At 39.9% G+C, this 23,352-nt stretch overlaps 2 pseudogenes; one reads left to right on the top strand and one right to left on the bottom strand.

The window, feature by feature from the left end:
* Positions 1-775: 775 nt before the first annotated feature.
* On the bottom strand, positions 776-2,464 carry LOC110596961 (uncharacterized; annotated as a pseudogene).
* Positions 2,465-15,551: 13,087 nt separating this feature from the next.
* On the top strand, positions 15,552-19,405 carry LOC110596962 (C2 domain-containing protein 2 pseudogene; annotated as a pseudogene).
* Positions 19,406-23,352: the final 3,947 nt, after the last annotated feature.

Consider the following 23,352-nt stretch of genomic DNA (forward strand, 5'->3'; position numbering starts at 1 on the left):
TGGGGATGCAGTTTGGTGATCGAGTGCCCCTGAGTTCAATCCCTGGTATGCAGCCCCCCCCACCAAATTTATGTTTATTTAAATAATTAACCTAATTTTTAATTAGATTTTTTTGTTACTACAAAATGTTAAGTTTGCTTTGTACATGTAGATATGAGTTCATTCTAAGATATCTATATTATGAAATGTTTCTCCCAGGTACTGGCTTGCTTTTACTTTCCCAGTAGTCTTTTGTTTTTTTTCATTCTAATCCTAAATTTATTCAGTACATTTTCATCACTCTACACAACAATGTACAAATCCAGCCTTATCTAAAATGCTACAAATTTGCAAAACTTAAAACAAATTTTTTAATACTGACTGTACAATAAGGGGGGGGGGAAGCAATGCACCTGTAAAACCACCCAGAATAGCTGTCAGAACAGGGGGCTCTATAATGACCTCGAAGAGCTGGCTCTCAACTTGCTCATCAATTTCAAAGAGTAAGTGGTATGTGGGCCAGTGGAGTTGTGGGAGGGCTCAGAAAGACAGAGCCATTTACAGTAACAGGTGGTGGGGGAACACAATCCTGAGAATTCAGGGTGAGTGGAGGCCAGACCTAACAGGAATGACAGCTCTGTCCCCTTTCATGTGGACATAGCATAGTAACAGCAACACATTTGCCAGACTAGCTCAGGTCATCTGTGAAGAGACTGGGCCCCACTGCCACCTGGAAGATTGCTGGTTCCCCGCAGGCTCTGCCACTGAACAGACTTTGGAAAGGGAATGGGTGAGCTTATTGCCAGAAAACTGCAGGGCCCCTCAATGGGCACAGCTCTGAACCATCAGCACTTCTGCAGCCAGAGCCTGCCTGCAGAGGAAAGGCCTCAACTGCTGCCTTTGAAGCCTGTCCCAGTGAGGGGGCCTTCCCTGCCAACAATCCTGTGGCTAGAAAAGTGACACAACTGAGCCAGGTGAAAGGCAAGGTATAGATGAGCTTCAGAGGCTCTGTGTGTTGGGAGGAGTTGGAACTGGGGCGGCTTCTGTGGTGGTGGCGGCGAGGAAAGCAGAACCACCTGCGCATGGGGGACCTGCGTTTTGGAGAGTGTGGTCTCCTCCTCCTCCATGGGAGTGACATGGTAGCGGCGGCCGCCTTCTCCTGGGAGGGCTGAAAAGCTAGAGTGGGTGGGGGGGTTGGCATAGGCCAGAAGGCCAACACAGCCGTAGCAGTGATCTCCTTCCTAGCCATCAATTTGTCCTCAGTCCACATGCTTCAGTGCCTTCTCAGCTACATCTGAGGACGCAGCCTTCTACAGGCATGTCAATCATTTTAATTTTTTCCATAAGTGGAAAATACCTCCATGATGTGATCCTTCGTCACATTCCTGATGAGCCTTTGGTGGGTTAAGAGGAAGGGCTCCGCCTTTTTTTTCCTTTTTATCGGTTTTATGTGGTTTGGATTTGGAGCAGGAGCGCCGCCTGCTGTCATGTCTGCGCCAAGAATGGCTGGGAGATCCAGAGGAGCTGCTGGACTAGAGCTGATGTGCTGGAGTTTCCCCAGCGGCCCGTGCAGAGGACATGGAGCCCCTGCTTGAGCCTGTGTTGGCGCTGGATCCTGAGCTGAAAGTGGAGCTGGACCACTGCAAACCTTTCTGCTTCCACTGCAAGCCTTGCGTCTCTTCGAGCTTATTTCTGCCATACTCCTTCTTGCTTGACTCCTTAGTGGGTTGTCAATAGGTCTTTAGAGCGATCCCTGGGCTTCTCATCTGAGAGCTTTTTGCATTTGGTAGGACGAGGAGCCCTAGCTCTGGACTTTTTCTTATTTTCCTTGGTTCCTAGCAAGCTCTTCTTTTTCACTTCTGATAAATCCCCATTCTCTCCTTGAGGTGTTCAAAGCAGCAATGGCGGCCTCACTTATTTAAACTCTCACTTCTAGAGTGAGTCTGAGAAATGATCCCTAATCGATTGCAATTTAAGTCAAAGAGCAGCATCTTAACCTCAGCCACTATTTCCTCCTACTTCTCCTCAGCAGCTCCCTAGTAGTGTCTTTTTAAAAGATTTTTTTTCATTTATTTTTCTCCCTAATGGTTAACATTTTTTGTTTGTTTCATAAAAATAAAATCACTGCTTACTTCAACCAAGGTAATGAGGACTTTCCTGTTTCATTTTGTGAACTTCATAGTTCTAGATTAGATTATAGTCCTAGATTAAATTTAGACTTATCATACATTTGAACTAATTTTTGTGTGTTCTGACAGTTTTCTGGGGAAGACTGACAAACATGAGGGCTCCTAACAACAGACACTTACTCCCTTTTAGTTACAGTGGCCCAAAGCCTAAATCAAGGTGTTGCTAGGGCCCTGCTAACTCAGGGGCTGTGAGGGAGAGTCCTCCAAACCTTTTCCTGCTCTGGGCTGCAGGTGTTCTTTGGCTTGTGGCAGCTTAGCTGAAGGCTTCCCTAACTTCTTTCCATAGCTTTCTCCATGTTTATCCTTTCTTGTCTGTGTCTCCTCCTCATCTTGTAAAGACTCTTGTCATTGGATACACAGGCTGTCCAACTAATCCAGGACGATCTAATTGGAAAGTCTTGATTTTATTATCTCCGCAAAGATCCTTTATCTAAGCACAAGGTCTCTTTTGCAGGTACTGAAGCCCATGACTTAGATGTCTGTCTTGGGGGATCATAATCCAACCTCTTACATACATGATGGGAGAGAAAGTTTGTAGGTCATTATTTTTATATTTGGATAGTCAGTTATTCTATTATTTTCTGTTCAAAAGCCATTCATTCCCCATTAAATCATCTCAGAATCTTTATGGAAAATCAGATGACCATTTGTGTGTGGATCTGTTTCTGACTTCTCTCCTGAGTTCCACTGGTCTGTATGCCAACCTCCATGCTAATACCCCACTATTATGATTGCTGTAGCTTTAATTATTTTTTCATCTCTGAGATCAGGTAATATAATCCTTAGTTCTTCTACAAAAAATAATTTGGCTATTCTAGGTCATTTGAATTCCCATATACCTTTTACAATCAGTTTGTTAATTTCTACCAAAAAAAAAAAAAAGCCTGCTGGGATTGTGGTCAAGATTGTATTAGGTTTATAAGTCAATTTGGATAGAAAAGACATAACATTGAATCTTGTTGAATAATTTGAATCTTGCATATTTCACTAAAGGAAGCTAATAAAACTTAGCTTAAGTTTTTATTCATTATTATATTGATAAGAAAAAGTGTCTTAACTTTAGTCACAAGAATCAGTAGGTTGTTGGGATAGGGAGCTAAGGAAAGTTGATTAATACAGCTTTGAGTTTGCACATTCCTGCATATATGTTGAAATACTGACTTAAATCCCATGGCTGACCAGCAGGCATAGCATTCCCTTTTATGTGAAAATTCTTTGGACTATTCACACTGACCAGTCCAGAAGCAGTTAGCACTTCTTTCTCTACTTTGTCCTCTTATCCCAAAGCTTTCTGTGATTTGCATTATCCTACCTGCTAATCTATAGCCAATGGAGATTCAAGGTAAACAATTTGTTTTCCTTCCTCAAAGTTTCAGAATAGACACACACTTAAAGCTCTTTGTTCCAGTGGACATTGTTGAAATTGCAATATAGCATTGTGGATGTGAAACTTGTTCCAGGATCTGTTCCCTTTTCTTGATAGCCTCTGTAATTGCTCCATAACCTAACTAATCTTTTCCTTAAGATTTCCTTCATCTCAGGAAACTACTGACAAATCTTTTTTCCTCTGTGTTTAAGAAATTAGTGATATGAAGATTGAATAAAATCAACTAATAGGCTCTTGGAGTAGGGTGAGGGTTCAGTTGTAGAATATTATGGCTGCAGACAGGGCAGTGTAGTGTCCAAGTCTGTGTCCATGGGAGGGCAAGGAAGGGCTGCATCCTAGCTGGTTGTGTAACGACAGGTGGGTGCTTCAGGCAGTGGAAAGGCTGCTAAAAGATGAAAGGTAGAGTTTCTGCATGTCCACTGGTTAACATGAGAAGGAGCTGGTCAGCAGGTTATTGGGACATGAGTCAAGTGAGTTTGAGAGGATGATTGAACTTGGTTCTCCACATAGAATTGGGAAGATCAGGTCCCTGTGAATCTGGAGGGTTCCCAGGAAAGAGTTGTCTCCTATACACAGGTGCTGTGAGTAGGCTTTCTTTCAATCATCCCCTCTCAGCATATGGTGATGAATCTGATTATGGGTGCCCTTTATGGAAACTTGTCAATGACATTGCCTAGTTAAATCCAAGTAACTCTCACAGAGTGGGCACGTGGCTCCAGAAGGTACTTATCAAGGATCTGCAGCCTTATGGTGCTAGTATTGCAATGCACGGCCAGGGAGCAAGGAGGACATAGTGGTGCCCACAGTCTTGCTCCTTCAACAGTGCTTTATCTGCTAGTTGACTGGTAAAACCAATGGCAAACTAATCATACCCATAAGAATCAGACATTGCTGAGAAGATGTCTGAAATACAGATTTATATTTCCACCAGGAACAATGCACCTTGCCTTAAGATGGAGATAACCCAAGTTATATTAAAAGAGCCATAGGGACTAAGAGCATGGTATTGACCTTTACACGGACACACAGAACCATGAAACAGAACAGAAAAAAACTGAAATAAACCCATAAGCAACTGCTTCTCAACAAAGGTGCCAAACACATACCTTGGAGAAAGGATAGTCTCTTCAACAAATGGTACTAGAAAAACTGGATAATCACATGCAGAAAACTGAAGTTTGACTCCAATTTCTCCTCCTGTCCAAAAAAAATCAACTCATAATGCATTGAAGACCTTGATGTAGGACCTAAAAACTCTGAAACTGCAAGGGGAATGTGTTTGGGGAACTTTTTAAGATTTTTGGCACAGTCAGTAATTTCCTGATGAGATCCCAAAATCATAGGCAACAAAAGAAAAAAAAAAAAGACAAATGGGATTACATCAAACTAAAATACTTCTTCACAGCAAAGAAAGCAATCAGCAAAGAGAAGAGACAACCATCAGGAAGGGAGAAAATCTTTGCCAGCTTTACATCTGAAAGAGGATTAATATTCAGAATATATAAATAACTCAAAACCACTTAATAAAAAACAAATATATCAATAAAATGGTTTAATCAGAATAGGCACTTCTTTGAAGAAATACGAATGTCCAATAAATACATGAAAAATGCTCAATCTCACTAGTCATCAGGAAAATACAAATAAAAATTGTAAGATTGTATTATATCCATGTTAGAATAGCTATTATAACAAAATTAATCTAAGATATGGAGAAAAAGGAATACTTATAAACTGTGTGTGGGAATGTAATTTAGTATATTCACATTGGAAATAGTTTAGAAGCTTGTCAAAAGGCTGAAAATAGAAATTTCATATGACTCAACTATCCCACACCTGAGTATTTATCTGAAGGAAATTCAGTTGCCATATAGAGATAGCTGCATACCTCTGATTATTGTGGCATTGTTCACAATAGCTAACATAAAGAATCAACCTAAGTATTCATGAGCATGGTAATGGAGAAAGAAACTATGGTTACGTGTGTGTGTGTATACATATATACACACACACACATACAGGTGTATGTGTAGTATGTATATATATATGTGTGTGTGTGTGTGTGTGTGTGTGTATGTATATTTTATATACATATATATTTTATCTTTTCTGTAATATATATATATATATATATCTTCTTTATATGTATACACATCTTCTTTTAATTCTTTTTTAAAATATTTTTTAGCTCTCAATGGACCTTTAGTTTTTGTTTATTTGTATGTGGTGCTGAAGAACATGCTAGGCAGGTGCTCTACTACTGAGCCACCACTCCAGCCCTATATAGCATAGATCATATGATATATATGATCATATATATATTGGACTATTGTTTAACCATAAAGAAGAATGAAGTCCTGTCATTTGCCTCAAAGTGGATAAAACTGGTTTTATTGTGTTAAATGAAATGACACAGAAAAGCAAGAAGACAAGTCTTTCATGTTTTTTCTCAAATGTTAAATTAAAAAAAAAGAGATCTGAAAGTAGAAGAGAGATTGCTGGGGATCAGAAAAGGTGCTGGGGGAGGGGGGGAGGTAGTATGAGGGCAATGTATGCATGTGTGGAAATATCACAGTGAGTTCCATTTATGTGTACAATTATTATGTGATAATAATTATAATAAAAATAAGTAGATAAAATCTGGCTCCTCCAAAAAATAATGAAATAAAATCTTGGCTAAGGGAGGAGAACCATACATATGAACAAAGAGAAACAGACTACGTCTCTAGAACCAGGTATCCCAGAGCACTTTCATGAGCTTATTGTTCACCTTAATACAAAAAGCCCCTCATGCCAATAAGAACTGTGCAAGGACTCCACCCTGCCCTTTGAGAGATGTTGAGTGTCATCCACACTCAGGGAGGTGCCAGCACTCTACAGATATCCTTGATGTATTTGATGACAGACAGAGGGGACCCAAAGGAGAAGCTGCTGCTTTACAGAGGGGAAGGGTGTGTGTGAAATGTCCCTCCCTGGAAAGAAAAAAGAAACACTTAAATACGGGTGAAATCTCTGTCTCCATTCAAAAACCCAGTAGAGTACAGAGAAAATGTCCCTCAAATGTATTTTTTGCCAATTGCCACCACTGAGCCTCACCTTCTGGAGGAGCTACTGATGCAGGGTTGCAGACTGTGCATAGGGTCACCTCAACCCTCCTGTTTGCTCCTATTGCCATTTAAAACCACTTTGAGCAGATACCCCAGACGTTAGCTCAGCGACCTCCTTTCTCTTGCTCTTTTTATGCACGTATTCCTCCAGGATCAATGTTTGGAGTTTGGGATTTGCTAATGATATTGTATATTGCATTCTGGTGGGTATTTCTCATATTTTATAAACAAACTAGAGAAGCAAACAGAGCCAGGAGCTCTTTGGAGTTCAAATCCACAAAAATTAAAACAAAATTTACCACGTGTTCATATACCATAATTTACATACAGGTTAAGCATTTCCAATCTGAAAATCCAAACAGAAAATGATCCAAAATATGATATTTTGAGAACATTAGAGTAATGCTCAAAACATTTTAGATTTTGGAACTTTTTAACTTTTGGATTTTTGAACTAGGGATGTTCAACGGGTAAAATCTGAGGAAATATTCCATAATCAAAAATTCTGAAATATGAAACAATTCCTGTCCCAAGCATTTCTAATGAGTTGCTCCATTATATGTTTTTAGCAAAACAATTATTTTCTCACATTAATGTCTGTGCCAATTTTTTAGTGAATTAAAAGCTAAAAGTCACTTTGTATCAAAGAGAAAAATCAAGCAAATTAATGAGATTCTAAAAATACAAGTTAAGAGGCTGGGGCTGGGGCTCAGAAGTAGAGCACTTTCCTAGCACGTGCGAGGCCCTGGGTTCGATCCTCAGCGCCACATGGAAACAAATAAATAAAAGAATAGAGGTATTGTGTCAAACTACAACTAAAAAGTAAATATTAAAAAAATACAAATTCTATCTTATTTTGTTATTTTTTTCATTTTAAATCATAGGCATATAAGAGAAATTATTAGAAAATAGTTTCATGATGCAAAAGGCTAGATTCTATATGATGGTCATAGAATAGGGCCAAGTGTGAATGGGCTGTGTCACATGTTTTCTCCTAATGATGAGACCAAAGCACGACAGTCCCCAGGCTGTAAGGACAGTGAATCATGTACTCAAAGTTTAAGAACTGACATACTGCTGTCCTGGAACATCCAGTGGTCTTGTTATGGTAGGCATAAAATCTACAAGCTATCTAACTTTTTTTTGGTGGGGGAAAGAAGGTTTAGCAAATTAAACCCAGGGGTATTTTATGACTGAGCCACAACCCCAGTCGTTTTTATTTTTAATATTTTATTTTTATTAGAGTCTCAGGATGTTGCTTCTGGTCTCTAAGTTGCCAAGGCTGGCCTTGGACTTTTGATCTTCATGCTTCAGCATCCTACTACTGGCTAGGATTATAGGCCTGCCATACTATGCCCCGCTCATCTAACTAATTTGACATTCTGCAATTGTGAAGTCTGTAGGGAAATCAAACAGATCCATTTTGATGACTGTAGAAGATAGTGTCACTGTTCACATTTATGGTTTTGGTCCCTCTGTAGAGATTTGAAAAATGACCAAAATGGGGCTAATTGTTAAATTGAAATAAATTTGTCCTAAACTTGTCTCCATACTTGCATGATGAATTTGTCCCAAAGTAGCCTCCATATATGTGATCTGTAACCTAGCTTGCTATGCAAATGAACTCTAATCCAATTAAATGGTAGGGGGGGGCGTGGGTGTTGGGGGCGTGAAGTGGGGGCGTGACATGGGGGCGTGGCATGGGGCATGGCGTGGTGGTGTGGCGGTGGCTTGCCTGTTACCAAACAATTAAGTTTCCACCAATCACAGCCAAGCAGCTCCAAACAATCACTGATCTGACTATACGCAAATGGTCAGAAGCTTACTGTGTCCAATCAGGTGGTTTCAGTATGGCAGTTCCTTTTTTTTGGCAGTGAGTGTAATCTGCAGAGGTGGTGCGGTTAACAATCTTTGGTCCCAAGTGCAACACGGTGCTAGAACCTTATTTATTTATTTATTTTTAAATCAAGCTTTGCTAAATGAAGAGTTCTCAGTTTTTAATTCCCGTTAGAACCAACTGTGAGAACCTGCCTGTGTTCCTTCTGTCACTTGGAGAAACTCAAAGACTGTTTTCTGACCATCTTTGTGCCATCTAGGAGTAAAGTAAGCTGTAGTACCCAGACAAAGAAGAGGCTGAGTTGGAATTAACTGCTTTTCCACCATAGTGTCAAAAGTTAGACCACAGCTTGAGAGCCCTGGGGTGGGGAGGGAGATGGTGACAACAAGAATACTACTGATGAATAGAGTTCCAGAAGATAACTGTGAGGACCAACCAGGGGAAGTACAGGTTAGAGTCCCTGGAAACCAGACAGCATCCTGTGGGCTCAGGGAGAAGCAGCACCCATCAAGGGACATTTTCTTGCTCTTTTATTCCCAGGGTAGCTGCTGGACTTGAAGTGGTCAGAAGACAAGACCACTGGGCCTGTCTGGCAGAAGAGGCAGTTGTGCCAAATGCAAAGGGACAAGTCTACCTGCTGCTTGCTAGCCTGGCTCTGCAGAATTCCACCAAGCCTGGCTGTTCCTGAAAGAAACCTCCTGCTTCAGAGCAGTGTCCTGTTTTGACTATGAACCTGGGACCAGCAGTATAATTACTACATCCAGACCTCATTTTGTCCCTGAAGAGAACAAGTGCATTTTTCCTTATTTGAACATAAGCAGGTAAGCCATGGGGACCCTAGATTTAACTGAAGGGCTGGAAACTTTAGCACTCAGGAGCAGTTGTGCATAGGCAGTGTGAAGAGAACAAAGTCAGTTTTGAAGAACTCCATGAGTGCAGCTTGTTTGCAGTCAAACAGCAGTAACTGGGATTACAGAAAACAGTCCTCTAACACCAAGGTAAATTAGTAGAAACACATTAATATGTTCAAAATAGTTGTTTGAAAAATTACTTAAAAGAATATTTCTTTTTTTTTCCTCAGAACTGTAAATCTTTAGTGTGTATTAAACATTAGCTTTTGTGATAGAAAATTAATCGCTTAATTCTTGAAACAATAGACCACAATTGTGTGTCCTTTGTTTCACAAGTAAAAGTTGGCAATTATGCAGTAGAAATAAAAATAATGAAAATAGAGCTGGTGTTGTGGCTCAGTGGTAAAGCACTTGCCTAGCATGTATGAGGCACTAGGTTAAATTCTCAGCACTGCATATAAATAAATAAAATAACAGTTCATTGACAAGTAAAAAAGTATTTAAAAATGATAATATCAAACTCATCTAATAGGAATCATGCAGTGTTTTAATATTATAACTCATTTCCCTTTCACTGCAACATTATTAACATTCTTTCTCATGTTAGGAAGTGATTGTTGGAGACACTGAGTGTCTCCACTGAAATGTGAAAAGTATAACTGAAATTTGGAAAGTTTCTTGCACTGCAGAGACCACTGTTCACAAAAGAAATTCATACACCTTATATAGTTTTTCTTCATGTTAGAAATAGGTATGAGAAGTGTTTCTGGCAGCAGATTATGGTAGGAATATAAAAGGATGGTGGACTGTTCTTGCTTGCAAAGTTTCAGGAGGATTCCTGAGCTGAGAGATGTCTGTCTTGTGAAGCAGCTATTGGGAAAAATGGTAGATTGTGAGAATATCAAGGAGCAGGTTGCAGCAATTTCAAGTTTTGGACAAAGAGTAAGGGAAGAACTGCATACATAATGAGAGTGAATGAGGATGAGAAAAGCTAATGCACAAAAATGTTCTGGACTCCAGGACTGTGCCAGCCATGTTTCCTAGAAGAGAGCTTAGCATTTTCTAATTCCCATTCACTCTGGCTGGTACAGCATTATTTTATAGCTTTCTGAGCATTAGTTTCACCTGTGTGGTTTACATAACTGTGGTTTCATGGGTGTGAGATGTGTGGACCACATGTTTATGGGGAGATGGGTGTTCTTGTCATGACAACTCAGCCCAGGGAGGGGCACCCTAGCAAACCTTTGAGTAACCACAGAGACCTGCACCTGTTTGGAAAATGCAGCAATTCATATTGGCCCCAGAAATAATTACAGCAATTAATTGTGTTAAAAGAGTGGTTGTGAATGTGACCGACCTTAGAGAAAACAGGGGGAAGCCATTGGGACTGTCTGGAGCTGGATGTGTCATACTGTTAAGGTAGTGAGAAAAACATAAAGTGTAGTTATGTCTGGGAAAAACTTGGAGGAAATTTTTTTCTGTGGGATTTCTTTAGAAGTCAGAGTGCTTGACATTGTCAATAGCATTATAGTCTATTGAAGTGGAATTGTTCTTAAGAGATAATATTGTAGAATACCTCCGTGTTTTTGTTTTGTTTGGGTTTGCTTATTTGCAATACAGCTTTTGCCCTTAGAGTATGAAGAAGGCATCACATATTTTACCATTCCACATTGTCTTCTGGAGTGCCTGATTTTTTGAAGTCAGTGTTAAACCTGTGTTAAATAAAAGTCTGTTCCAAATTGAATTTGCAATAGATTCTAAATATCATTTAGAAAGTCATCTGTGTATTTAAAATAATCACTTCAAGTTAGGCACAGTGATGCACACCTGTAGTCCTAGATACTCAGGTGTCTGAGGGAAGATGATTGCAAGTTGGAAACCAGCCTCAGCAAATTAGCAAGACCATCTCAAAATGAAATAAAGGGGCTTGGAGTGTAGCTCAGTTGCAGAGCACTTGCTTATACTAGGCCCTGGATTCATTCTCTAGTCCTATGAAACAAAACAAAACAAATTACTTTATTTGCAGCAAAATGTGTTAATGTGAAAAAATTAAAAGATGTATTTTTGTTATTTTCTTTAATATCTTACTCTTTTAAAAATATTAATTTGAATTAGGTATACATGACAGCAGAATGCATTTTGATTCATTGTACATAATTGTAGCACAATTTTATATTTCTATGGTTGTACAGGATGTAGCATCACACCATATATGTAGTCATATATGTACTTAGGGTAGTGATGTCCATCTCATTCCACCACCTTTCCTACACCCATGCACCCTCTCTACTCTCCCTACCCTTTGCCCAATCAAAGTTATTTCATTTTTCCCATGCCTTCCCCACCCTCTTTATGGATCAGCATCCACTTATCAGAGAGAGCATTCAGCCTTTGATTTTTGGGGATTGGCTTATTTCGCTTAGCATGATATTTCCAACTCCATCTGTTTACCTGAAAATGCCATAATTTTATTCCCTTTTAATGCTGAGTAATATTTTATTGTGTATATATACAACAGTTTCTTTGTCCATTCATCTATTGAAGGGAACCTAGGTTGCTTCCACAGTTTAGCTATTGTGAATTCAGCTGCTATAAACATTGATGTGGCTGTGTTACTATAGTAGGCTGATTTTAAGTCCTATGAGCATAGACTAATAGGGATAGCTGGGTCAGATAGTGATTCCATTCTAAGAATCCCTAAGGAATCTCCATACTGCTTTCCAGATTGGTTGTACCAATTTGCAGTCCCACCAGCAATGTATAAGTGTGCCTTTTACCTCACATCCTCACCAACATTTATTGTTGTCTGTATTCCTGAAAACTGCCATTCTGACTGTGTGAGAGGAAATATTAGAGTAGTTTTGATTTACATTTTTCTAATTACTACAGATGTGGAACATTTTTTCATATATTTGTTGATCAAAGGCATATCTTCTTCTGTAAAGTGTCTGTTCAGCTCCTTAGCCCATTTATTGATTGGGTTGTTTGTTTTTTGGTGTTAAGTTTTTTGAGTTCTTTATACATCCTGGAGATTAGTGCTCTGTCTGACATGTGTGTGGCAAAAATTTTCTCTCAAAATGTAGGCTCTCTGTTCACCTGATTGATTTTATCTTTTGCTGAGAAGAAGCTTTTTAGTGTGAGTCTATCCCATTTATTAATTCTTGATTTTATTTCTTGTGCTTTAGGAGTCTTGTTAAGAAAGTTGGGGCCTAAAGTGACATTATGAAGATTTGGGCCTAATTTTTCCAGTTCTCCCAGCACTGTTAGTTGAAGAGGCTATATTTTCTCCAATGTATGTTTTTGGTGCTTTTGTCTAGTATGAGATAACTGTATTTGTGTGAGTTTGTCTCTATGTCTTCTATTCTTTAACAGTGGTCTATATGTCTATTTTGGTACCAATACTAAGCTGTTTTTGTTACTATAGCTTTGTAGTATAGGTTAAGGTCTGCTACTGTGATGCCTTCTGCTTTTTACCTCACATCCTCACCAACATTTTACTTTGGCTATTCTGGGTCTCTTATTTTTCCAAATAAATTTCATGCTTGCTATTTCTATTTCTATAAGGAATGATGTTGGGCTTTTAATTGAAATCACATTGAATCTGTATAGCGTTTGGGGTAGTTATGGCCATTTTCTCAATATTAGTTTTGCCTATCCAAGAGCATTGGAGATCTTTCCATCTTCAAAGATCTTTCAATTTCTTTCTTTAGTATTCTATAGTTTTCATTGTAGAGGTCTTTTACCAGTTTTGTTAAGTTGATTCCCCAGTATTTTATTTTATTTTTTGAAGCTATTATGAATGCGGTAGTTTTCATAGGATTCATCACTGATTATCTATTTCTTGGTATGCATAAAAAATGCTGAAAAATTGGGCCGGGGTTGTGGCTCAGAGGTAAAGTGCTTGCCTAGCATGCTTGAGGCACTGGGTTTGGTCCCTAGAACCACATAAAAATAAAAACAAATAAAATAAAGGTATTGTGTGCATCTATAACTAAAAATATGTTTAAAATGCTGAAATGTTTATGAGACTTAAAGTAGGTAAATTTTTTAAAAAGTTTTTTAATACCTTAATTTTTATTTATTTATTCTTATGTGGTACTGAGATCAAACCCAGGACCTTGCACATGCTAGGTGAGTGCTCTACTGCTGAGCCGCAACCCCAACCAAATAGTAGGTAAATCTTATTAAAATAAAATACAGAGGATCATAAAATCTGTAATGTGAATATCTTTGTAATGGATTGAATGCCATGGATTACTTTTTCTGGATAAAATTTTGGATTTCTGCCATGGAAATTGAACACACAGATCATTGAGGTGACATGTGACAGATGCATGTGCAGTGATGGATGAGAATGTTTCTTTAAAGCAAACTGTTTATTGCTAGGCCTCTAGGGAGCTCAGTGCTGTTAGAATCCCCAGGAGGGAATGAGGCTGACTTGGAGATCAGGGAGGGGCAACTGCTCTGATATGGTTAAAGTGGATTGGCTGTTGGCTCCCTGAGATTTTTCAAATGAAGAGAGTAAAACCTTTGTCTGTTTCTGTTTCTTCTGCAAGGGCCATTTCATGTGCTGATTTTCAGTTGAGATGAGAGGCCATACTTCCTCCTGGGATATAGGGAAAATTGTTTTCTGGGTCCTCTTCTGGCATGGAGAAGAAGGTGGTAGGTTTTGGAGTGAGGATGTGAGCTGTGTGTGGTTCTGGACCTGAGCCACAGAAGAGGGTAGTGTTTGTGTTAAAAATTGCAATTGGACCACATAGTTGAACAAGGGCTGGTTCTTGGAAAGTTATGAGATTCTTCAGCCTGAGATTGAACTGGGGAACAGTCAGAGATTTTGTTAATATAACAGCTTTAGATTGTGCAGAGAAGGACCTCTTAGAGACCCAGGCAGTAGCCACTGAGGACTCACTTTGCAGAGAGGGAAGGCTCCAGAACAGCTGGTTGTATGCTCTAAAGGGTCCCCCAAGGCCTTATGGTAAGAGAAATGCTGTAGGTATTCTGGTTTCCCTTTTGTGCTCCCGAACGGGTGTGCACTGGTGTGTCTCTTGCCTCCCAGTGACTTCAACATTTTCCCCTGAGAATCCAGGTAGTGGTCTGGGGTCATTGGTTTGAAAGAGGACTCATTCTTAGCATTTTCTGTCCACATTTTTAATTCTGCTCTTTGGGTGATTAGCATCTCTAGCAGTTTCTGGATATCAGGTTCAATGAAAGAGAGGCCCCCAGCCTCTACTTGCTGGTATGTGAGGTCTCCCCAGAATTTGAGGTTTGGGCTATTTTATAAAATAAATGATAGACTATTTTGAAGTATAGTCCCCTCGTTATGCTATATAGTAAAAACATTACTTTATCTATTTGGGTACCCATTAATTGATAAATATATATTTATTTTGATACTAGAGATTGAATCCAGGGATCTTAACCACTGAGCCAAATCTGCAGCTCTTTTTATTTATTTATTTTTCACACAGATTCTCACTAAGATGCTCAGGACCTCACAAGTTGCTGAGACTGTCTTTGAACTTGTAACTCTAGTGTCTCAGCCTCCCAAGCTGCTGGCACTAAAGGTGAGTGCCACTGTACCTAGTGACAATTAACTTTTTAAAAAATAATCTTAGAAGAAAAAGTGCCAAGAGTTTAATATTTCAAACCAATTTGTACAATTATGTCAACTTAATTTTAAAGCACTTCTTGATATTTTGCAAGATGTGGGGTTCACTTTGGAACCTAGGGACATGCAGTTTGCTAAATCAGGACCAGATTTTAAGATGTGAAATTGGCATACAATTTTAAAGGACTCATGTGAGAGCTACCACTTACTTTTAGCATTTCTTTTTAGGAAAATGTTATAGTTTGCAGCTGGAATGTCCTTCAAAGACTCATGTTAGTTACATTGTCCCTTGTTGATAGCACTGTTGGGAGGTGGTGGAGACTTTAGGAGGTTGAGGCCCCATTGGAGTTGGGTCACTTGGGGGTGTGCCTTTGAAGTTTTATTTTGTCCCTGGTCCTTCTCTGTCACCCCTTTCTCCTGGCCATGAGGTGAACAACTTTATTCTGCCATACCCTCTGACCATGATGTTTTGCCTCACCAGAGGCCCAGAACCAATGAAGCCATGTGACTATAGATGAAAAACTCTGAAGTCATTAGCCCAAATCTCTTCTCTTCTAAGTTTTTCTTAAGTATTGTATCACATCAACAGAAACATGAATAATGCAGAAAAAAATGTGTTTGACATTTTGGATTATTGGGTGAGCTATGAGTTTAGAAATGTGAATTTCTAGATATATTATAAAGTTGATTTAAGTATTCACTGTGTAATATTATGTACCATATCTAGCCTAGGAAATAAGATTGAGACTATGACAATTTTAATTATTGAGGTGTGGGCACTGACAGGAGAACAGAGGAGTGGGTGGGTGGAGGGATAACTTCAGTACCTGTTAACTCAGCAAGGGGGCAAAGGCTTGAGGAAGGGCAGTGGTTTGGGTTTTTGATCTAGTAATTGGAGGGGAGAAAACAGGTTAAAAAATACTTCTAAAGGAAATTATTTTAAAAGAAAGACATTCTTTCCCTAAATTTTCAGTGTCAGTTTTTTCTACAATACTCACAATGATTCTGATAAAAACAAATGGAAGTGCTCACTTAAATATTAAAGTTGATGTTGCCAGATAAATGTATAGGAATCGGAGCTTATATGAAAATGGGACAGCATAAAAGAGACCAAAACCAAACAAGCAAAGTAGGTTGACACACAGTTCACATATCCAGATTTATTCTGGATATTTTACATTTTTTCAGACCCCCAAACATTGCTAAGCAGAGGGTTTTTATAAACACAGCAACAGCATTTTCCCAAAGTAGTGTGCTATAATTGTACACTATGGAGGTAGAATTATAGATTGGATATATTCGAGTTGGGATCTGGAATGTCCTACAAAGGTCCATGAGGTAAAGGCTTGGTTCCCAGGGTGGTGCTTTTGAGGTCTGATGTATTCTGTAGGAGATAGGGGCCTAGTGGGAAGTCTTTAGGTTACCAGCGATGTCCTCTTAGAGAGGATTTTAAGACCCCATTCTCTGCCTCTCTTTTTCTTCCTGGCTTTGAGGCTAGTTGTTTTTCTTGGACAACCGTCTTTCCATGATCAGTTGCATGCCATCAGACACCTAAAAACAATAGGTGTGATCAAGCATCAATTCCAAAACTGTGAGCCAGAATATACCTTTTCTCTTTATTAGACTGATGCAGTCTCATTTGTTGATTCTTGTATTATTTCCTGAGAGAAGGCTGGAGTTCTATTCAGGAAGTCCTTGTGTGTTACACTGTCTGACAGTGTTTCCCCTGGGTTTTCTTCTAGTCTTTTCAAAGTTTCAGGTATTTATTAAGGTTTTTGATTCATTTTGAGTTGACAGAAGTGAGAGATAGGGATCTAGTTCAAATCTTCCACGTATGGGTATTTAGTTTTCCCAGCATTGTTTGTTAAAGGGACTGTCTTTTCTCCAGCACTTGGTTTTGTCAACTTTGTCAAAAATCAAATGGCTGTATTGTGTGGGTTCCTTTCTGTGCCATCTATTCCATTCCATTGTTCTACATGACTGCTTTTATGCTAGGACCATGCTGTTTTTGTTACTATGGCTCTGCAGGATATTTTGAAGTTGAGTATTATGAAGTTTCCAGCATTGCTATGTTTATTAAGGATTATTTTTGCTATTCAGGGTCTTTTGTTCTTCCATTTGAGGATTTTTGTTTTGTAGTTCTGTAAAGAATGTTGTTAGTTTGATGGTGCTTTCATTGACTCTCTGTAATGAATGATAAATAACAATGATATTTTAGAAAATTCAATTTGTAAAACAATGAAGAGAGTCATGCTAATCAGGCCCTTTGGCTACTGGATCTGTTCCTATGTTCCATTTTGCCAGATATGCCAGGCTCTAGCCACCTGGATCCAGCCAGTTATTCATTCCTTGTTCACCCTGCCTGGCCTCAGGCTTCCATGCTCCACGCCTCATGGGGCTTGGGGCTGATGCACTTATGCATCTTCTGGCAGGCCACCAGTGGATGTCCTGTGCTCATAGACAGTAGACTCTGTGTCCTGGCATGGGGGCTGCTCCAGGAAGCTGGGGTGAGGCAGGCAGGGTATTTGCCACTATAATCAGCTGGACTGATGGCATGGTGAGGTCCAGTGGTTCTTGTTGATGTGGCTCTTCGTCAAGGCTCTGGTCATGGTGGGCATGTACCTGACAGCAGTAGGCACTGGCAAGGGCATTACCCCCACTGCAGTAATGAGCAGAGCCCAAAGAGGAGAAGTGCCCAAAGTCCTATGTGTGCACTGCTTTCTTCTATCCTGAGGCTGAACAGCTTGTGGGATCAGTGACAGGCAGCCTGGGTGATTGCCCTGAACCATGAGGCCAAAATGAGAAGGGGACCCATGCAGCTGTCCTTACAGCAAGATCAGTGGCCTCAGCTCTAGGAGCTGGCACAAGCATGGTTTAGTCAGCCCAGAATGTGGTGGCCTGTCACGTGTTGGCCTGTCACATGGTGAACAAGACCTTTCAGTTTTTGGTCAGTGCAGTGCCCTCAGTGGTGGGCTTAGGATATTAGCTGCATGACATTCTCCCCTTGGTTCATCTACAGCTGAAGCTACACATGAAAGAAGAGAGAGAAGACATCCAGATTAGGTGGTCTTACATCCACATGCCGGAAGTAACCATCAAGGTGTAGCCCAGAGCACCAGGGGAAGGCCCGGTGTGTGAGACAAATGCAATATCTGATACCCTCAAGGATATTTTGAAGCACCTGGTGAGTTCTGCCTCTCTGTCCATGGTTCTGAGCACCAAGCCTATGGACATAAAAGAAGCTCAGAATCTATAGCACACTTCATCTAATGCTTAGGAATCCTGTCCCCCTAAACCTCCAAATGCTCATGAACTAAAAATCACTGGTAAAAACATCCTTGCCTTGCTCCTAACCAAGAACACTACTCACCTCACTTGGGAGGAAGAGTTCACCTTCAAGCTGACCATCAAGTCCAAGAAGTTACACCTGCAGATTACAGAGGGCTGGCAGTCCTCAGAAGGTCTTCTAGCTATGACCACTGTTTCTCTTGGCTTGTCAAAGAAGCAGCCTTTCAGGCTGCAGAGCTTCCAGGCTGATCAGTGGGCCTGCCCTCAGCAGCTTGGCACTGGGCTCTGTCACAGCAGTTTCCTTACATAAAACCTAGTGAATTGAAATCCTCACAAACCCCTGTTGCTGCTGCCAAGATAGAAAAGGACTTCACAGTGATGCCTTGTGGGATTGTAGTCATTACTGTCACTGTTACTACGACATGGGATTCTTGGCTGATCTGAGTCTCCCCTGAAGATGCCCATCAAGGTGAAGGCCATCAAGAAGGACATCTCTACCCAGGCTAGGTGGTGCTCCTGTCAGGAAGTCATTCTCTTCTTTAGATATGGAACTTCTGTTGTCATCCAGTAGCCCACTAAATCTTTAAACTGAAACTCAAGTCTCCATGGAAGAACAGCACTAACATCATTTCAGGGATCTCCAAGACCTCCCTCTCAGAACTATGATGCCCTGATGCAGAAGTATGCATCCTCCATGGACAGCACCCACAAGGATGCCCCATCTACACCCACCAGTAGAAGATGAGCCATCCTAAGCCCCAGCTACCCTGGAACCCCAGGAGAAGGAAGTACACCCCTGGGACTTGGAGAAGGATCCCCTGGTGGTAGCATTGGGTGGCCCAGCCCCACTTGAGCTAGATAGGGACATGCTATCTAATAGTTCCCTGAGTGTCTTAGAGCCAGGAGCGGCCAAGAAGCCCTAAGGAGGAATTTTAAGGAAGGGTGCCAAGCTGATTTTCCACCAATGGCACCTACAGAAAGACCTCAGCATGATCCAGTCACACAAAGACTTCATGTTCCTGCAGCAACACAACATGAGGGCCCCTTAAAGAAAGGGGTAACCCTTACTTAGCTTCTGAACAAGAAGCTGCTGTCCAGGCATTGGGGCAAGACTGCCGTGAGCTCCATGAACAAGGCCCTGTTGGAGCCCTGCATGTAGGCCACTTGCCTCCTTCCCTGCAGCTGAAGGACAGGCTCCTGAGATGGCACCCTCACCAGGACAGAGCAAGAGTGCCAGCCACTGCCACATGTCCACTCCTCCAGCTTGATTTTTCCCAACAGTCTAGTCTTTTGAAGGGAAAGAACAATCTGAGTCTCCAGCTGGGAGGCTTCCCCCAAAGAGAATTGAAAAAGCCCAATTTGCCACCAGAATCCCAGTGGGACCTGCTGCCTCCACCTAAGCATTGAGGTAACAGGAGAAGAGTTTCTTTCAAGAGAAATACCATACTCAGAGGGAGGGACAGCTGGGGATTCAATTTTACCCACACAGCCCCTTAGCAGAATGTGTTGGGGCCCATGGCTGGACCATGTCATGGGGAGGTGTGCCCCTAAGGCTGTCACTGTGAACAGAATGGATGGGTCACCTCTCCTAATTTGCTACTTATAATTAAAAACTATACCTGGCCCTGAGGACAGGGAGGTGGAACATGGGCAGGATTTTTGATAAAGAAATTATCGTAACAATTGATGAAATTCTTTGGCAAATATAGGAAAGTATTTGCCTTTAGCCATAGAACTTGAAAATCTATGCAAGTATTAAGTATGTTCTGTGCATATTATACTGGAAGTTTTTCCACAGTTACTCCGAGGCTACTTGCCAGTAGAGATAACTTAAATGCTGATGTGGTTCATAATCTTCCTCTGCCATATTAGAAGCTCAGATTGCCAGTGGAACAGTTGATGTGCAGATTTCCTTTCCATCTGGTGAACTTACTACATAAGAGTGTGAACCTGAACCAGGAAGTTGGGAGCAATAAGTGACAGCACATAGAACATGATAATCTCTCTCTCTCTCTCTCTCTCTCTCTCTCTCTCTCTCTCTCTCTCTCTCTCTCTCTCTCTCACACACACACACACACACACACACACACACACACACATACACACACACACACACATTTTTTTTTGGCGAAATATTGCCTCCAGCAAAAACAAAGTACTTATAGGGCAGTAGAAGAAATTATTTTGCATCTCAGGTGTCCATTTTAGGAATGGGAATTTAATAACAAATTGTTCAAACCTGGGGAATTTTTTATGGGTTCTTCAGATTTCTGCTGTTAATAGTGCTCCTAACCACATTTTGGGGGGAGTTCTTTGTTTTGTGTTCTAGTGGGAAAAACTGGGCACACACTTTTAAAACCCTATGTATCTAGCAGACTGCTTCCCTCATCAGCATGCCTGTATCTTGGGTCCATCAGTTTCCATGTGGCTTTGCTCTTCTTGAATGTGTAATGCCAGCAGATGTGCTTGTTGAAAAGTGATTGTCATTGGAGTGACATGTTTTGAGCTTTTAATGAGATGGGGGTTCTTCCAGTAAGATTAGAAAGGCTGGTGTGGCCCTAACCTCCAGCAGCTGGGCAAGTGGGTGCATGCTTTTCGGAGTCTTCATTAACTTTCAACATGTATTTCAGGGGAATAGAGCCATCAAGGAGCAAGGCCTTTTGGGAGAGCCAAAACCAAAGGTCTTTTTTTCTTTTCTGTTTTTGGGGAAGAAATCCAAAAACTACACTGGAAATTTTACTTTCAAATGCACATTAAAAATTCTTAAGTGTTCCAGGAATTATCAAGTGACTTTAAAATGACTTTTTAACCACACTTAAATTTTTTTTAGTTGTAGATGGACAAATACTTTTATTTTATTTTATTTTTATGTGGTGTTGAGGATTGAACCCAGAGCCCTGCATGTGCTAGGCAAGTGCTCCACTGCTGCGCCACAACCTCAGTCCCCATGTTTTGTTTTTAAAGATTGCATTTGAATGTTAACTCTTATAAAGTTCCAAAATACATTAATAGCAAATTACGCATATCCTTCTCCCGCCAAAAAAAGAATGAAGAACATGTGGCAAAAATATTTTACTGACATAGAATTTCCTGTACTGACTTTCATTGGGTTTTAGGGAAAGTTATCACCAAAAGCCAGTTTACCACATTCTCTGTAATGCAATAAATATTTATAGTAATAGTAATCGTAATGTATGACCTACATGGAATAGAAATTTACAAAGACTTTATTTTACTTAACTCAGTCATTCAAGTGATAGTTTCCTATGTTAGAAATGTTTTCATTCTCTGGTAACTAAGAGGACATTGTCATCATTTTCTGCAGTGTCCTTGAATCTTACTAAAACTCCTTTCTAAGGATATAAATAAGTCACAAACTAAACCTTATGAGATGAATTTAAGAAGCTCAAAGGAACTTGTAGTACTACCTCCCACACTGGAAGACCATGAATATAACATTATAGCCTATTAACTGTGTACATTTAGCTAATTAAATTCAATCTCTGCTTTAGTCTACTTGTATTGTGAAACAGGCACAAAAGCTTCTCCCTGGTTCATGGCTGTGTATGTGTGTGTGTGTGTGTGTGTGCTGAATTTATGTGACACATAATAATTACTCAGTAAAAATAAGCTCTTATTGTTATTGTCACTTGCTTTTATAATAACTTGATTATTTTGGCATATTCTGTATAAATACACAGGATTTTGTGTTCAAATATTGAGTTTATGTTAATAATAATATAGATGATCTCTGGCAGATAAAGTATATAACTTTTGCCCCAAAGTGTATCAAAATATTTTCACCTGCACATCAAATAATTTTTTAAAAATAGAAAATATATCTTTTATACTGTAACATCTGTGTGTATTTTAAGTATATATATATACTGAATTCCAACATTTTTATTTGAAAGGGAGCCCATGGTGTCATGGTAAAGACCTTCATCTTAAATGTACACTTGGAAGCAGATAGAATTTAAAAATACATTCCAGTAGTTGAGTAAATCTCAATTCTATTTCTAGAAAGTGATATGAATTTGGTGTCAACATATCAAAGAGATATGATAAATTGTGGTATAAAGGTGTATTAAGAATTGTAATGCAAATATTAATAATAAAGCTCATGTAAAAATAAATAAATAAATAAAAAGAAAGTGACATGGTGTTACCTCCAGGCACAGAACACACAGTCACAGATATATGTCTCATCCATTAAGGCTTCAAACCTTTAGTGCATTTTCATAGATAAAAGCAGATAATGATTGGTGCTCAAGCAGCGCATCACTGGCAAAGATAAAGTCAACCATTTGCTTTGAAAAGTGATCTTCATATATGGAGACCCCAAACTGGCTTCTTTGGAGAATGAGCTTGCTCATTGTCTTCTTCATTGGGCCCACAAGAGTATAAAATTAATAGTTTGGCAGGAAGAAAAGTAATTCAGTATGAAGCCACCACAGAGTTCAGATTCATGAAGTTGGGAAAGAATAATTTTTTAACCTTTCCTTCTTAGAATATATCTTTCTCATTCCGAAATGAAATAATATCCTGAGAGGAATTAAGATTTGGAAATCTTTCTCTGTAACACAGATATGTACTTTGGGCCCTCGCCATCACCACAAACTTGTGTAACTGGGAGACAATTAACAGGGGGAGATAGAACTTGTTCTCCACACACAGTCTCTGTGTGAGTCAGTCTTCCATTACTAAACAACTTATAAATTTATAAGTTACATAACAACTTATTTAAGTTATAGAACTTATAAAGTGCAAAATTGCTTTGGCTTACAGTTTGAGAGATTCCTAACCTAGATCTATTGGTTCCTTGCTTTTCGGCCTGTGATATGGTAGCAGATCATGGTGGGAACAGGTAGTGACACAAAACTACTCACTTCCTGGCAGGGAAACAAGAGATAAAAGGACAGACCAAAATCTCATAGTGTCCTTCAGGCACACCCCCAAGGAGATGAAAAGACCAGTATCCCACAGTGCCCTCTTGGCACACTCCAGTGACCTGAAGACTTTACTCTAGGCCCAACCTCTTCAGGATGTGCCAACCTGGGGGACCAGAGTTTTAACACATGGACCTTTAGATGGCTTTTAACATCC

This window comes from Ictidomys tridecemlineatus, chromosome 13, assembly GCF_052094955.1.
Source record: "Ictidomys tridecemlineatus isolate mIctTri1 chromosome 13, mIctTri1.hap1, whole genome shotgun sequence".
NCBI lineage: Eukaryota > Metazoa > Chordata > Mammalia > Rodentia > Sciuridae > Ictidomys > Ictidomys tridecemlineatus.